Source organism: Vicugna pacos, chromosome 5 (assembly GCF_048564905.1).
Source record: "Vicugna pacos chromosome 5, VicPac4, whole genome shotgun sequence".
NCBI classification, from domain to species: domain Eukaryota; kingdom Metazoa; phylum Chordata; class Mammalia; order Artiodactyla; family Camelidae; genus Vicugna; species Vicugna pacos.
In genome coordinates this window covers 76,302,113-76,320,093 of record NC_132991.1, presented here as the reverse complement: position 1 = coordinate 76,320,093, position 17,981 = coordinate 76,302,113, and the positions used below count along the sequence as shown (strand labels likewise).

Sequence of the window (17,981 nt, the reverse complement as noted above, 5' to 3'; positions counted from 1 at the left end):
ATACTGGGTATGTTTTGTAGGTAGCCTCTAAGAGGATTTACTGATGGATGAGATATGGCATTCGAGAGGAAAGAAGTGAAAGGTATTTGGCAAGACTGCAAAGTTTTTGGTATCAACAACTGGAGAAGGCTTTTAGACACAGAAATGGGGAGAATAGGGTGAGTCAAATTTGGGGGAGATAATCAGAATAATTTCCAGTTAAGTTAGTTTTCTTTAAGTGAACACGTAACCTACCTACACAAGAGATTTTATTTTAACATCTGGAAGATGTAGGTCAAGTATTTATAACCCTGCAAACTCATTATGTTATGTACTTTAGCTTAGTCTTCTAATGCAATACATAAAGCCACTAAAATAGTATTAAAAAAACAGAAAGTGGTTATTGGCAAACAATTTAATGCAAAAACCTGACAATTCTGAACCTCTTCTATTCATATTGTATTCATCTTGGATAATTTAACTGGATGAATTAGAAATAACATAAATTATTCAACTGTAAATGATTTAAAAGCAAACAGCATATTCATTTCATTATTTTTTTCTTAGAGCCTTTCATTAAAATTCAGTCATTCTGCAATTAATTGTCACAATTTTCTGGCCAATACATTCATTTCCCATCAAATTCAAAGAAAATTACTTGAATTAAAAAAAATCTTACTTTACGTGTAGTTTATTGAACATTTCAAATCTTGACAGTTTAATTCTATGTTTGTGTTGTGAAAGGCAGTTCTTTTCTTTTTACCTGTCTTATTTCTTTAAGTCAGTTATAGGTGAAATTGTAACCCTGACTGTTAGCTCATGTTAACTCAAGACAAGAAAATATGTATGAATATCGTGAAGAGATTTGACCTGTAAACTTTCCATTTATTGAAAAGGCTGCTTTTGGATTTGATCACATGAATTATTACCAGAATTCTTTAAATATTCATATGAAGTCTAATTGATGTTGTAATGTCGAGCAACACATTCTTTTCATTTGACCTACTCCAGAATGACACAAACTTTTTTTTTTTTTACCAAATTATCTTAATGTTCATGAGATAGGTTGAATATATATGTATTTCATGGAGGGTTATGGAAGTGAACATAAATTTTAAGATTATTTTTGCACGTTTCCTTCCCCTTAAATAATGTAACTTATTCTACAATTAACAAAACCATTTACTGATGTATCTATCAAGTAAGGAACCTGTATCTTAGGCAGCTATTTTCCAAATACTGTAGATACAAGTAGTAACAGCTACTATTTTGCAGAGATTTTCTGGGTGGCAGGCCCTGAGCAATACACTTGCTATGTATTATCTAATCTATCCTTCATAACCACCCATCAAAGAAGGTACCCTCATTATTTCTATTTTGTAAGTACAGAAACAATAGCTAAGAACTGTTAGGTGTTGGTCTAACATCACACAATGGTAAGTGGGAGGTAACACAGCTCTAGAACTGGAACGCTAAAAGCCAATGGCATGCTTCTTTAATTCTGTTGGCATCTCTGAATTTGCAATATTGAGTCACTATTTACTACCTGCCATTAGTGTGTCATGATACAACTAACCACAAAATACGTATCTTCAGATACATAGAAAATATAAGATAAAGGAAAAACAAGGCTATTGCATCATTAATCCAATTACTTTTTCTTTAGCCAAGGCTTCATCTAATGTCTTCCAAGTGGGTAAGAATTGTGATGTATCTCGATTTTGAGGAATATTTTAGAGAATGCATTTTGAGTCAGAAAAAAAGATGGTTATGAAAGTTATTATTGGGCACTATAAAATACCACTGCTGCCAAAAGAAATTAGCAGAGGAAAAAATGTTTGAAGGGAAAGTTATTAATGCATATGGATAGTTTTAACACTTATATATGTATGTTCTGGGTGAGACAATTCTATTTCTAAGAAATAGAAACTCAGATGAGCATGAAGTTTAACTCACATGAACGAAAGTTAAAAAAGCAAACAAACTAGGATTCAAAATGTTCAAGTATAGGGGTTATAAAGACAAGAAAGTAATGCTAGGCATTCATGAAAAATGATGTTTGAGAAGCATATTTATTTATAAAGAAATAGTCATGACAAACTGTTATTAGGAAAGCACAAACTACAGAAAAATATGTAAACTATGCTCTGTTTTGGGGGCTTAAAATATATCTTGGTATATCTGGGGATTATCTTTGGTAATGTACGTAAAAGTATTTTATTCTCGTGTATTTTTTGTTTTTCATTATTTTATACAATTACAATAAACTTGACAATAAAACCAAAAAGTTATTTTAAGAAATCCACCATTTCTTACCAAAGGGGAAAGGTGGGGGACAGGGATAAATTAGGAGCTTGGGATTAACAGACAAACACCATTATATATAAAACAGATAAACAACAAGGTCCTACTGTATAGCACAGGGAATTATATTCAATTTCTTGTAATAACCTAAAATGGGAAAGAATATGAAAGTATATGTATAACTGAATCACTTTACTGTACACCTGAAAGTAACATTATACATCAACTACACTTCAATAAAAAATAAAATAAATAAATCCACCATTTCATGTTTCTTCCTTTCCTAAAGCACTGTCCTTACTTAACCAATATTTTCAAAAAGAGGTCCATGATTTACTAATTTCTTTGTTAATTATTTTACTTAATGAAGATTTAATTTTACACTTCTTAAAATGATCTTTTATAATCTATACTTGAGAATGCCATTCAATTCAAAATAATAAACTTTTTTTAAGTACTCCTGTCTGCATGACATTTTTTTTGTTTCAGTCCTTTGGGAAATTCCAAAATGAAGAATCTATGGCCCCAACTTATGTGGTGCTCACAATTGGAAGAAGAAATAAGGCACATAAGACCTAAGTGTAATTCCAGACAAAATGCAGTAATTATGTCAATAGCAGTAAATAGTCCTATAGCAGTAGGGAGGTGTATTTCCCATTTAGTGAACCAAGAGAAGTTTAATAGGGATGGTGGCATTTGACCTTGACATTGTACTTAAAGAATGAGTCAGACTTTTATAGATGAATTCAAAGAGTTAAACACTCCACCAGTGGGTAGGAATTAAATGAAAAACACTTTGGAAGAATAAAACAGAGCGAACAGTATGATTTCTTTCACATATTGAGTATTTGATAAATAATAGTGAAATTTAAGGTTGAAAAGAGAGTTGAAACACGTTTCAAACATTCTGGGGAAAAAAAATGGCTAAGGTGTTTAGATTTATTTTATCCATTGATCGAGCAGTTAATAAAAGCTTTTGAGTAAAGAAATGACATTATCTATGTTAATTATAAAAAATATTAAGGTTAAATACCCTTCAGATCAAAGGACTGTTAATTCATGTACAGATCAACTAAGTCCAAGATTCTGAATGCCTCAGCATCACATGAAAATAAAAAATCTCTGTATCTTGATAGATTAGTACAAAAGTAAAAGGGGAAAAAAAAATCTGCAGATTTATTTCAACCAGAGTACCTAGGAAATTCTTTGTTCTCTTACTAAAGACTTTTAAAAAGATTCTTAAATTTACTTTAATGTTCTAAATCTTACCATGAAAATGAAAATACTTAGCGAAATACAATCATTTGTGGAAAATTAAGAACCACAATTAGAGAAAAATGTCTTTTTTAAAGCAGAACTGCCTCTTTTATATGATATTATGTGCTGATAAGGATCAAGATTTTTTTGTGGACTTGGAAAACGTTAATACATTCACAAGGTATTCAGTCTATGTTTATAAGACACTGAGGTCTTTGTTAATTTCTCAAACATAATAATTCAAGTGACTTCTCCACATATTTCAGTATGAGTGCATGCACTGCAATAAGACTTTACATTTCTGTATGCCAAATAAAATTGGCTCAATATATTAGCAATTCTGGATAGTCAAGGAATCACCAGGCAACAAGAGAAATTGAGAGATCATTTTGTTTATCGCCTGTTTGCCTTATAAATCTCTCTGATTTTCCACAAAAGATAGAAACCATATGACTTCTTTTTTAGAAAATAATTAAAACATAATTTCTGTTTAATAATGTCATGGTGACTATCTGTTACAAACTAAGTTCCTTTTTTGGTGGTTGTTCTCGAATTGAACGGAAGAAAGAAGCAAACACATAGCCAGTCATCCATTATATGTGATCAATTATCTTAGTTAGTTCTAACAGGTCAACCTTTTAAATTGACTTTCCTAGCAGGCAATTGCTCATCTCCACAAAAAGGTTACTATTCTAGCCAGCAAGCTGAAAATGGGTACTTTTGGTCTTATGGAGCTTGGATACAAAAAAAGAATCTAAATCAGAAATATTTTCTGATTAATCAAAAATATTTTCTGATTACCCTAAAAACAATTTGAATTACATACCATACTCACATGGGTTGTTAATATAATCTTCTACTAAAGGACAGGACTTAAACATAAATCTTTTTTAAATAAAAATGAGTGTTAGATAATTTCATTGCTTTCTCTAGACAGAAAGATTTTTCCAGGTCAATGTGCTATGCCTTTCATTTTTAAATTCTTTGTTAATTCATTGCAACAAAATTATCTATGGCAATCCTAAATTATTAAGCATTAAACTCATACCATCATTGAAAAGATATCAATGTGAGGAATCCTTGTACATTGCAAGTATAAATACAAAATGGTGCAGTTGCTGTGGAAAATAGTTTGTTGATTCCTCAAAAAGTTAAACAGAATTTTCATATGACCTAGTAATTGCACTCTTTGGTATACATCTGAAAGAACCGAAAGCAGGAACTTCCTAACAGATACTTGCATGTCAATGCTCATCACAGTGTTGTTCTCAAAAGTCAAAAGGTAGAAACAATCCAAGTGGCCCTCAACCAGTGAATGAATAAACACAATATGATATACCCATAGAGACAGAATATTATTAGGCTCTACAAAAACAATGAAGGTCTAATGCATGCTACAACATGGATAAACCCTTGAAAACATTATGCCAAGGGAAATAAGCCAGACATAAAAGGACAAATATGTGTTTTCATGTATATGAAATATCTGGAATAGGCAAATTTACAGAAAAAAAAAGTAGATTAGAGTTTACCCATGGAGAGTTATTGTCAATAGGTAATTTTCTGTTTACTGTGATGAAAAAGTTTTGGAAAAAGAAAGTGGTGATTTTTGTACAATACTGTGATTGTAACTAATGCTACTGAATCATATACTTAAAAATGGTTAAAATGGCAAATTTTATGTGATATATAATTTATATTTATATATAAGTATATCAGTGAGAGCTATGTATAATAAATAATTAGTATGAGAGTCCATGTACTGTTATTTTTAATTATGAGTCCTATATTGTGCTTTTAAAAAATCAATAGAGCCATATATTCGGTTCACACACAATCTACTGTAGGCTAAATCTCTGTAAATCCCTTTCTGCTACTGACACACTGCTGATTGCTACCTCTGATCAATTTCCTATCCCCTCTAGGTATTTTTTCTTGAGTACATTGATCCTCATTGCATTTATTCCTAACCACTTCTCCTTGAACAATACATGTTAAATCATTAACCAAGTGAATGGTTAATTATTGAAGATATCTCTGGACTCAATGAACATTTTCCTTATTATCCATGGTATAGATGATGAAGAAGGGAAGAAGTGGATAGCTTTAAAACAGACTTTGAGTGCCAGGTCTATGTTACCTGATGATAGCTAGCATATGGTGGGGAGGTTTGAGGGCAGGACAAATATCATAAGGACTTCTAGGTTTCTGGATTACAGAATTAAGTTGAAATAGGATACTCTGGAAAACCTGATTTTGATGTGTGCAGTATATGTGCATGCCTGTGAATGGGAAGATAATTAATTTGGTTTGGGATATATTCAATTGTAGGTGCTTTTAAAGCACTTTGGAGATATACCTAATTGTCATGTTGCATAGGCAGTTACGTTTCCAAGTCTGAACCTCAGGGAATTCTGTACTAGAGACATACATTTGGAAGCTATTAGCATATGGATTACAATTAAAGTCATTGGTATAGGTGATATGGCTTAGGGTGAAAATGTAGAATAAGAAATGGAGATGAAAACAAAAGAAAGGAAAGGAGAGAAGAAAAATCTGTGACTAACCATTGAGGAATTTTGATATTTAATGCCTGGATGATGAGGATGGGCTAGAAAAAGAGACAGAGAAATGTTATCAGAGCCATAAAAGGAAATTAGACCAGGCAAGTCATGGAAACTGAAGAAGCAGGGTTTTCCAAGACCAAGAGGTCAATGGAGTCACCTCCTTCTATGCAGTCAAACTGAGGACTAAGAATGTCCACTGAATTTCGTGACTCAGAGATCACTGGTAACTTTATAGAAAGCTATGTATATGGCAAGATGAGGTAAAAAACCAAACTGAAGTGGGTTGAGTGGTGAGTAGGAAGTGAAGTAATAGAGTTGGAAAGTACAGACAATTCTAAACAAGAAAGGAAAAGGAAGTTGGTACTTAGAGTTGGAGGGAGATTTTTGTTGTTGTTTTTAGTCGGTACCCTTCATCATTAGAATAAAAATCCAACTGTACTTTCATTCTTCTTTTCATGATGTCTGAACAACATCTCTTTTTCCTTTCAAGACTAAACCCTTGCCCACCTCTCTCTGCCTCCTCCAGAGTATTAAGAATTTACTATATGCTAATTTGTAATAAACAGAATTTCAAAATTTGTTGCAATTCTTGCACATCCCTTCTCATTCATTTCTACTTGTTTTTTCTGAATGTAGCTGAATCAGTTCTTCTTCAGATTCTTTGTTATTCCACATATATAGAGCTTTTTTTGGATAATAACTGAAAATATATTATCTACATATTTCATTCATTTGCATTAATGCTGAAGGTTGTAAAAAAGCACTTAAAATTAATATTACCATTTATTAAAGCTACTTGTTGATTTCCAATGTTTAAGCTTATGCACTATTGAAAAAAATATTGTTACTGAAGCAAATGTAGGAAAGATGATCTCAGGTCTTTTCTTTTTTTTTTTTAACCAGTGATTGCTAATAATGAAAAGATTAATAATTGAGCAGTTTGAATAGGTAAAGAAGTCCTCATTGTGAGATTTTTCAGATAAATTACAATGTTCTATAAAAAGATGAATCATTTTCATGTTATTTTTGAATGTCTTAGTTATCATATATTACATGTTAACACTAAACAAGAAAACAAATTTACATGAATTAATACCAGTCTTATGGTTATGAAAAGTAAATGGATGCAAAGATAATAGAACATATTTTTGTTTTGGATATTTTTTCATTAAGAAATTTCTTTTCTTTTAATAGAAATGATATGAAATGAATATAGCATTTAATCACATTAAATCAATTCTAATAAGCTGTTTAGTCTCCCCCCTACACAGACTGTGGGTACCAGAATTTGTGGATGATCAAGTCCCTTATATAAAATGGTGCAATACAGTTGGCCCTCTACATCCACGGGTTCCACATCTGTGGATATGGCAGGCTGACTGTAGTAAGTTTGGGTTTTTCATTAAAAAAAAAAAAACCACCCAGACAAATATCAAATAAACAGCTCAGATTGCAGAGAATATGAATATGATGCTTAATCCAAAAGAGTTATATTATGTAAAAATAAAACTCACATAACATCACTTATTTTTGTAGATTACTTCCTTTATCAGTATAATATTTAATCTTGAATTTGAAAAATATCTTTGGAGTAAGTAAAATGAAAATTAAAAATATAATGATACATGTAAGCTAAATTTAATAAATACGTTTAATAAAGTGGAAGTAAATCACAAGACTTTCCTGATAGAATTATGAATGTTCTGCTGAATTCAATACACAAAATGAAGGCAAATGAATGAATCAATTCAATGAATATACACTTAAGTTACTATATTTTACCAAAAGAATATTGTATGTTGATAAAATAGTCATTGGCTATAACCATAAAGGAAATAATTTTTTTTTTAGTTTTTGTTGTTGATATTAACAATCTGAGTAGACTGACAAAACATCCACATGATTTTATTCAAAATGTAACTTATATTTAAGAAAATATTCTCTGAGAGTTGGTCTGAGTCTGTGTGAGACTTCTCTCTTAGAAATCTTTTGATATACGTTAAGGTCACTGCCAGTACTATGATGTAAGAAATGAAGGAATCAATTTTCACCTGATGATCAGAATTATTAAAAATGCAAAATCTCAGTGCAGCATGTTGTTTATAATTGCTGACAGGAATCTGTAAACCTTTTAAGTAAGAGATCAAACATGTAAAGCTCAATAGTCATTCCGAACAATGACTTTTTATTTCTATAGTTATTTTTATTGAAAGAATAAGTATTTTTTCTTACTTTCATCATTATCTAACAGCTCCATTTTAAAAAGTGCTACTATATATATTCCCAACAGATGTTTTGTGGTTTAAAAAAAGTCTTTTTTTTTCTTAGCTCTGATATTTGTGATTTTTAAAAAGCTAATTCTTTTTTTTAACAAATGAGACTTTAAAATATGATTACCAGTTGATGGAGGTTATCAGAAAATGGCTGTAATCTGAAGTGATAAAAAGATTATGTGTTTCAGAAATCTTATAAATGTGCAGGGCTCTCTCAAAGTTATGAAAAGCTTCAACTAAAGATAATTTTCATAAACTATACATGATAAAGGATTTATTTCTGAGACCCATATTCAACCCAATAAGTAAACTTAAAAATTATTTAACGTCAAACAGGTATATACTCACATAAACTTGTCACAGGAAAATGAAAAATAATGGTAATAGGTTAATTACTAATAGAAATAAAAGATTCCTGAAGTAGGGGAAAATGGCATTTTATTTAAAGAAAGTCGGGGGCTCAAACAGAATATCAGGAAAGGGAAATGACGAGTTGAAAATACTTAAGTAAATGGAAGTTTCTTGGTTTCTGTTGATAAAGTACAGAATTGGAATAAAACTAATCTGCTAAAGAACAGTTTGGTTTTATCCCTTTATGATTTATACCTTAAATATTGTGAACATCTTTAGTTTCAATTTTGCAAACTCAACAGTGCTCTAATCAAAATAGAGGGCCTTGTACCAAAAATTTTAGAGTAGTGATCATTTTATAACAGATTCCTTTGATCCTCTTCAGTTGACTACCTAGAGTGACTGCTAGTTTTTGAACAAGTTCTCTGAAATTGTGTTTCTAACAAGCAGCCACTTTGCGGTGAAAATTTCAGGAGTGACTTAACTACTTCACTATAAAAGCTCTAAGAGGGTCAAAGTTTCAACACAGAAAATTGGTTTGTCTTTAAGGGATATGTACAAATCCTAGTGAAACAAAACGCCTTTCCTCTTCGTCCAACTCTAAAGAGCCTCGGCACGTGTTCAGGAATACTTCTATATGACACGAACCACAGTTAGTTTGATCTCATAAGTTATTTCAGGAACTGAGAGCTTATTCAGCACCCCTACATATGAAGGCTGCTTTCGGCTTTTTAAAAAATTATAACAATGTACTGCCTGAAAGAGTTAAATTCCCTGAAGACTTGGTTTCTTCATATAGCAGATTTATATGTTTGTAAAGTAAATTTGATCCAGACCTGATGAATATTCTCAGAAAATAATCCAAATGTATCTTTAAAAATACATTTTTGTTGTTATATATTTTAACAAGATTATTTAGGAAATACGCAAACATACTATGCAATAACAAAACTTCTAAATTGATGAAATTGTCTATACTTCCAGACTTAGCAAATGTTACCCTCTTTTTAAGTTGAAGTATAAGTTGACTTACAATATTATATTACTTTCAGGTCTACAACATAGTGATTCATTGTTTTTATAGATTATACACCATACAAAGTTATATTATCGACTGTATCCTTGTGCTGTACATTACATTCCCATGACATTTATTTGATGATTGGAAGTTTGTACCTCCTAATCTCTGTCACTGTCACTTATTTTGTTCATTGCCCCACCCCCTCTCCTCTGGCAACCACTAGTGTGTTCTCTGTATGTGTGAGTCTGTTTTTCTTTTGTTATATTTGCTGTTTTGTTTTGTTTTTTTTTAGATTCCCCATATAGCTGAAAACATTTTTTCTAGCTTTGGCTCTAGAGCGGAGGTCAGCAAACATTTTCTGTAAGGTGCCAGGTAGTAAATATTTTAGGATCATGGGCCAAGAGGCAAAATCAAGAACATTATGGAGGTATTTATAAGACAACAGATAAACTAAATTTTCACAAATTTTTTACTGATGAAATTCAAAATATAATAAAAAATTGAGTATAGTTTTGCATAATACAGATTAGTGAGAAAATGTAATTTTGCAGGGGAGGGAGATAAGATTTTGCTTAACTGAGGTCCAAAGATAGTGTTCCCTACCATCAAAATTAAAATGTTTTTCTGTAATGCGGCTTTATATATTACTGCTCTGAATGTCTTTTCGCCCAGGTGGGTAGTGCCAAATGCTGATATAAATGCATGAACACATGGTTTCAATTGAGCTTATTTATTGCTTGGAAGGAATTTATAGAATTCTGTTAGATCATCTTGATATTTGCCTTTTAGCTTGTCTTTAAATTGTAAATTAATGACTTCCAATTGAAGGTTAGGTGGAAGTGTCTCGATTGCACTGTTAAATGCATTTTGAAATATGCACACTTCCTTTGCACTTGCATCAAGGTCTGAAAAGTGCTTCGGGAATGTAGTTTGAGTTCATAAAATACAACTGCTGCAGATCTGTGTGGGAATGGAGATCTCACTTCTTGCTTTAACTCTGCAGCAGGAGTCTCAAAAGCAGCTTGATATTATCTGTGCTTCAGACAATATCAGTTTTTCTCCAAATTACTTTATAGCAGTGTAAATTACTCATATAGGTGCTGTTTGCCTTGTAATTTTAGGTTGAATTTATTAAGAAACATTATCAAGTCTGCAGCAAAAGCTAATGTCTAAAACCAACTTGGCTTAAATCACAGTGGCTGAGGCTTGGACTTGGCCCTGGATTGTAGGTTTGGATCCCTGTTCTAAAGGATACCAAAGGTATTTGTTTAGATTGTACTACAGTAAATATTTATTGTTTTTACTTGCTTTGAGTAAGATGGAGATGAGTATAAAACAAGGACCTACTGTATAGTACAGGAAACTATATTCAATTTCTTATAATGAGCCATAATGTAAAAGAAACTGAAAAAATATGTATGTATGTATATATATAACTGAATTGGCCTCTCTGGCCTTCTGAGATGGCCTGCATTCTGTCTATGGAGCATGTATCTCCCTGAATAAATCTACCTTCACTCTACTATGGCTCACTCTTGAATTCTTTCCTTTGCAAAGCCAAGAAACTTCATTTGGCAGGGCGCATCCCAGGGACTTGCCTGTGACCTGGAACATGACCATCCTTTTGCGCCCCATTTCCCTGCAACAGAGAGAGCCCCTATAGTGTCCATTCTTTCATGAATTTCTTGAACAACCATTTGTTGAAGGCCTACTATGTTATTTCATTCTATTAGGTATCAGGGAACTAAAAACACAGATTGGTGAGGGAAAAAAGACACATCAGCAGGTAAATCCAGCATAAGGTAGTAAGTGTTAAAAAGAAATACACAAATGTACTATAGGAGGGAAAATGAGAAAGCCAACTGATTTTAATGTATCAGACACCACAGTCTGAAGAGGAACGCCAGATGAGGAGATACTTGGTCTTGGTCGTAAAGCATTTGTAATAGTTTAAGTCAGGAAAGGAAATTCTGGACAAAGAGACCACTTTGTAGAGAGGACTTGGAGGCATGAAAAAAATCATTCTGTGTCCAGAGAAAATGAGAGTCAGTGGAAGCCAAGAGGAAGGAGAGGGAGCGGGTGGTGAAAGGATGTGGCTGAAGAGGCACGGTGGGGCTAGACTGAGGGGGTCTTTGGAATCAGGATTTTCAAAGCTTTACTGTGCAAACAAGTCACTTGATCAATCTGGTTAAAATGCAATTTCCAGTTCGGCTGGTGGGGCCTCCATGCTGCACTTCTACCAAGATCCCAGGTGGTGGTGATGCTGCTGCCTGGAGGACTGCCCTTGGACGCACTAAGGGTTTTAGCCTTCGTCCCTCTTCCTATTATCATTCCCATGATAATGATGATAAAATTTAAAACAAAAATTCAACAGGTAAATATGCAAATTATGTGGAATGGCTGGATAAGGAGAGTGAAGTGGCAATAGCAATGCTCCCTGAAAAATACTCATTATGCAGTTATAATAAAATCTGGCCCCATTCCATGTCAATCCCTTGATCTCCAGTAAAAAAGCATAAACAGAATTTGATTAGGGCTAAAAGAAAGTACTTAGTAACAGAACTCATTCCAACAGGAAATAGACAAAAGAAATATTTTGGAGTATAATAGCTAACCTCCACTCTGCTAAAACCGATGTCAGAGGAATTCAGACTCTGCCAACGCACGGGCTTTATTTTAAGGTTCCAGGAAAAATTCAGATGGAAAGTTATGCAGATTTTTTTAAAGAATGGGATAGGCATTTCTCCTTTTAAAATGGCTTAGTTCTGCCAAAGAATTGTGTGATTTTTTTCTGGTCCTTTAAAAATCCAGTGCATGATACTTCATTGTATGGCTTCTGTTTTGATCGACAGGTGATGAAGTGAAGATGCCCATGAAATTAACTGTATACATCTGCCTGGTCCAAAGACTAATTAAACATAGAATCACGAGATCAAAACATTATCTTTAAATAATGAACATGCCCCAAAACACTATATAGAAATAGAAAAATATCCTTTATTTTTTCCTCTTTCTTAAAAGAATGCTACCAGGTATTAATAGATTGATAGAACTACATGCTTGCCTTATTCAACGTCATTTAACCATTTGTAAGTATAAAAAGACATCAGAGAGTGGCAAAAATGCAAAGTGAAGGTGTAAGAATCAGACTGGAATCCAGAAATTAAATTAGAGAATGGATATTAAAATGTGTATGTAATAATGAGGCACACAGACTGGGCTCTGAGCTCTATAGAAGTATTACAGTAGATAAAGCTGTTTATCCATTTTCCCATGTGAATGTTAAAACAACTCCCTTATACCAACTGAGAGGAAAGTGAGTAAGTCACCACATACCTGCACTAGGAAATTATGTTAAGAAGAAAATTACTTTTCAGCCTTTGGTGGGTTTCTTGCTCATTCTTGATGTGCTAATGGCTGCCGTTTTGTAGTTTCTCTGAAGAAAACATTTGTTCTTTAGTGTGTTTACGGAGGCCGTAGTTGTGATATTTGGCCACATCTTTATTTCACATTTCGTTATCCTGTGCTGAACTTCTGATGTGATGCGCTAATTTGATTTTCTCTTATATGTTTTGATAAACTTGCATTTTCTTCTAGAGTCAAAAATTGATGTACTTCCTCTGGGTTACAAAATACTTATAATTGAGTGAATCATGGGAAGTCAACAACACTTATTAAATCTTTGAAGTTTAAAAATATGACTTATGTATACAGAATTGGTTTTCCTCGTGTAGTTGCAGTGAAAGGCAGGTGATAAAGTAAATCCACATGAGCATTATCAGGAGGACAACTAGGAGATACGTTATACCTGCTATTAGAAAATAATAGTTTAAAATTGGCTTGCTGCTTAGGGACTGATTGTCTACTGCACTACTACAAGGGAATCCTTAATGTAAGGTTCTGACTTCTGTATCAATTGCTATTCTCAACTAAAACTTATTCTTTTAAAATCAATATCCTTGTTTATAAACTAGTTCTCTGAGTTATTACAAGTCATGATGATATTCTGAACAAGCTAATGGTTACAAGAATGTTAATCGATTTTCCTACTTGGAAAAAAATTGCCCGGATAGCTGCCTTTTATTCAGTATCAAGTTGGTTCATTTGTAGACTGATTTAATTTTGATTCAGGAAAATTACGAGAAATAAGAAAATGTTTGAAATTTTCACCTCACTCCTTTCTGTTGTGACATTTTGTTCTTTCATTCCATCATCTCCATTAGTTTGCCAACTGGCACTGACAGGAGTGTAAAACTACTGCAAATTGTTACTTCAGCAGTACTCTGCCTGCCAAGAACGGATCAGCTGCTCCTCCAAATGCACCTTTCACTCTTTCCTAACTGAAGCAGTCTGAGCCTACCGAGCTGCTAGGTAATAAGTCTCATCCTGCAGCATTTGAATTGAATCATCTGACTTCTACCACTTTCAGATAAACATGCACAAACACAATCATTATGGAAATGAATGTCCAGTCTGCAAATTGGAGGGGCTGTGGGGTACGGGACCACAGGGGCGAGCGCTCACACTCTTTTCTATTTATGGCTTCATCTGAACTGATTTATCCATTTCTTTCTCATCTCCCCTGTCTCAGCAGTTATAAACTGCATCACCTTTCCTTCACCTGCGAATGCAGTCAAGCTTTTCCCTATTGAAGACGTTCTAATGGGGCTCTGTGGGTCACCTGACAAAGGGCTGGCAAAAGTGATGGATGCTTCATTCTCTGTTCTGTGGATCTGGATGCTTTGTACCTTCTCTGGGTCAAATTAGGACTCCTGAGAATAATAACTGGATTCCCTACACAGTTGTGAAACTGCCAGGATCTTCTGGATGGATAAGATCAGCAAGTATTTCAACTTTATGTAGCCAACCTCAGAGAAGCAGACTGATCACTTATATAAATTTTCTGATGACAGAAAACATGAATAAGCAGGTAGAAAATGGTTTTCTTGGCTGACATTTGGCAAATGGAGTTTAAGCATGTAAGGACAGAAGAGTAATTCATACTTATCATAAAACTAAGAGGAAACACAGACACATTCTTTCGGTATTTCAAACTTCGTCCCATAATCCACTTCACTGCCCAACGAGCACATCCCTTTTGAAGACTAGATATTAGTCACCCTGGAACTGTTCTGCCCCCTTTATTTTTTACCCATAATATACCCAGAATCAATTTTTCCCATTAGCTAGCCTTATATCCTCTGAAAAGCTGTTACTACAAAATTTCTCATAAAAGAAGCATCGATTAATTGGGAAAGTGTACCATGAAAATGTCATTACCATTCCTTGTCCCAAACAACATTACCTGTATGAAATTATATAGTACAAAATTATTTTTTTAAGTTTTCTCATTTGGAAAGGGAAACATTTGGAAGTTGGCAGGTCTTGAAGGTTTGAGAAGTCTCCCTCCTTATCTTTGGTCTAACCGAATGTTATTTTAAACTAGAAGTCAGGTCTTAAAATATACGTAGTAGAGAAGAAATAGGCAAATAAGTAAGATCTATAAAATTAGTCTTACACCATTATATAAAGGAAGTTCATCTATGAGTTAAAAAAAGCATTCACCATAGCTCTAATTTAAAAAGTACCCTTCATATTTTTTAAAACAAATACTATAGAAATATAAATGTCCTTGCACTAGAATCAATTTTATGTTGTATTAGTGTTTCCATTTAGACACTTTTTCGAAGAATTAATTTTTAAAGTCACCAAGTACCTCCTTAAATTTAAATAAGCTATTAATTTTATTTAAGTTCATATAAAAGTATTTTAGAGAAAGTGAGTTTAATAAGAATTTCGTTTTTTAAAAAAACCAATAAACATGAACATAACTACCAAAAATCCAGATGGAAACAGAAAACTTTAGTTGATTATTCAGATATTTGAAAAAGAATCAATATTCTCCCTTCCTGCAAACAAACAAAAAAATCGTGTAATCGTAAACCATTTTCTGAAACATTTAAAAATCTTTGTTCATTATATCTAGTTGAGTATTACTTTATACATAAAACAAGTCCTAAATATGTTGTGCTAGTTAGATAGGTGACGGTTAAAAAGTAGAATCTGAGTAAGTTACCACCTTTTTTCCCATGACAACGTTCCCAATTGTGAATACATTTACCAAGTCTAAATGACAGCTTGCATAATGAGAAAATCCTATAAATTATTTAGGTATCTCAAATACATTCAGTTACTTGCATGAAGATACTGTATGATATATTTCAGAAGAAGAACACATCGAGATGTGTATAACAATAAAAGGGGACAACTAAAACTTCTAGTCCCAAACTGATGACACTGACTGTAATTCAGGTGTCACATGACAGCTTGATCCATTCTGGATGCTGCCACTCTAGGTACATACTCATTACATTGACAATAAAGGAAAAGACACACTTGAAATTAGCGAGAAGGGAAAACAACTAACACATTAAATTATTTGGTGTTTTACACTCAGGATCTTGGTGCCTTCCCCTTACAGTCACGTTAGGGAAACTGAGACTCAGAGAGGCGGGGTGACTTCCTCCCAGCGTGGTTGGACTCCCAACCCGTTCTCTCGCACTGTGCAGAACCGCAATGAAGCAACTTACTCCCGCTGCTGCTTTACAAGAATGCTCCCTCTCCCCGCTTTGCGCCATTCATTTCTCCACTGTTATTTATTTTTAAATATCAAAGTCATTCTCACTTTGGGCTTTTGAATTTTGTTGTTTTGCTAGATAACTTAGAACCACCATATTTAGTTATGTGCTGTGTCAGGGAAGTGTTCTTACCCAGACGGCTAGACTACTAAGTACGTGAATGAGATGGTGGGTGCCAAGCGACCCCTCCCTCCACCAGGCTTCCGGACGGAGTCTGCAGCTCCTCCCTCAGTCTTGGGAGAATCTAGGGCACAAATGGCACCCTGACTGCCTCAGACCATTTCCAATTGATTCTCTATCCAGCAAGGAGAAAGAGACACTTACCAGACCTTATTGTTCACCAAGGTATAATTTTGTGAATGCTTACAGAAAGCCCCATATTAACTAACAATAGAGCAAATTTTATAGGCTTCGTTAAATATTACAAGCCACGTAATTCACAGCTGTTATCACCATGAATTCTTAACGGTGCTAGACTATTTTTCCTTCGGTCTTTAAGTGCTACCCCCCCCCACCCCCGCCTTCTCTCCTAACTCTTTCTTTCCTAAATTCAAAATGTTAAAAATTATTCATTTGGGGAACATTTGAGAATCGACAATGCAGGTTTGTTTGTTTGTTTTTTTAAAATAGATCAGAAGTCTTTCTATTTGTTGTGGAGAAACCAGTGACTTGCTGGCACAGAACAATTATTTGGGGCAAATGTTGAAGCTTTGTGCTAAGGCATGAGAACAGAGTTGACCATGTCTAATGTCACAAATGGGGCAACAGTGCCCCTTTTGTAATTTTAACTCTGTTTTACATTAATTGAAAAGCCTAATCCTTTTAAGGCTTAAGTATGCTAATTCCAGAAATCACAGGCATTTTAAGTAATAATCTTTTTATATTTGTATGTTATTCTTCCTTCTAAGAGTTGAGTCCTGAGTTTAGCAAAAATCCTTAAAACTACCAGAAACGTTTTCTACCCACACAACTTACACTTTTACATCCTTCTAATCTTAATTTTAATGGTGATGTCATATGTACATACTCTTTGGCAACTCTTTAAAGTTTCGAGATACAGAGGTCTGGGCTGTTTCGTAGCATTTCTTAGCCCAAAGTTACACAATTCTACTGCATGGAACAGTGATATAATTCATATGTCCAACCTTAATTTGTCTTTCAGGCTTTTATATCAGTTTAACTTTTCACTGATTAAACTTAAGTCCAAATAAATTGCATCTATCACAATTTTTTTTTTAATTTGCCATTTCAGATAAAGCCAATTTTCAAAAAGCTAAAAATGCTGTCTTTACTCAATGTCTATACCGATTTTTAATTTTTTTCTAAATTTCTCAACCTTAAAAACATTAAAGAACTGACATGTGAAGTAGCAATTCAGCATCAGCATAATATTCTAAGTTTTTACTTAGATTACTGACAAATATTCTAATAAATCACTTTACCTTTCAAATTTACTTTTACCATTAGCTACTATGAACATGCTCAAATTGGTTTTCCTTTATATATTATTGCACAATCAGATATTGCATTTTAACAAAAGAAAAGATGTACTAAAAATACTCAAATTTACAGATAGAAAATTAACTTCAGA

At 33.4% G+C, this 17,981-nt stretch overlaps 1 protein-coding gene and 1 pseudogene across 1 annotated transcript in view; both read right to left on the bottom strand.

Annotated features, from left to right (window-relative positions):
- TMEFF2 (transmembrane protein with EGF like and two follistatin like domains 2) overlaps positions 1-17,981 on the bottom strand; it is a 221,561-nt gene that overhangs the window by 144,085 nt on the left and 59,495 nt on the right. The window lies entirely within an intron of this gene.
- On the bottom strand, positions 7,498-7,553 carry LOC116280757 (U7 small nuclear RNA; annotated as a pseudogene).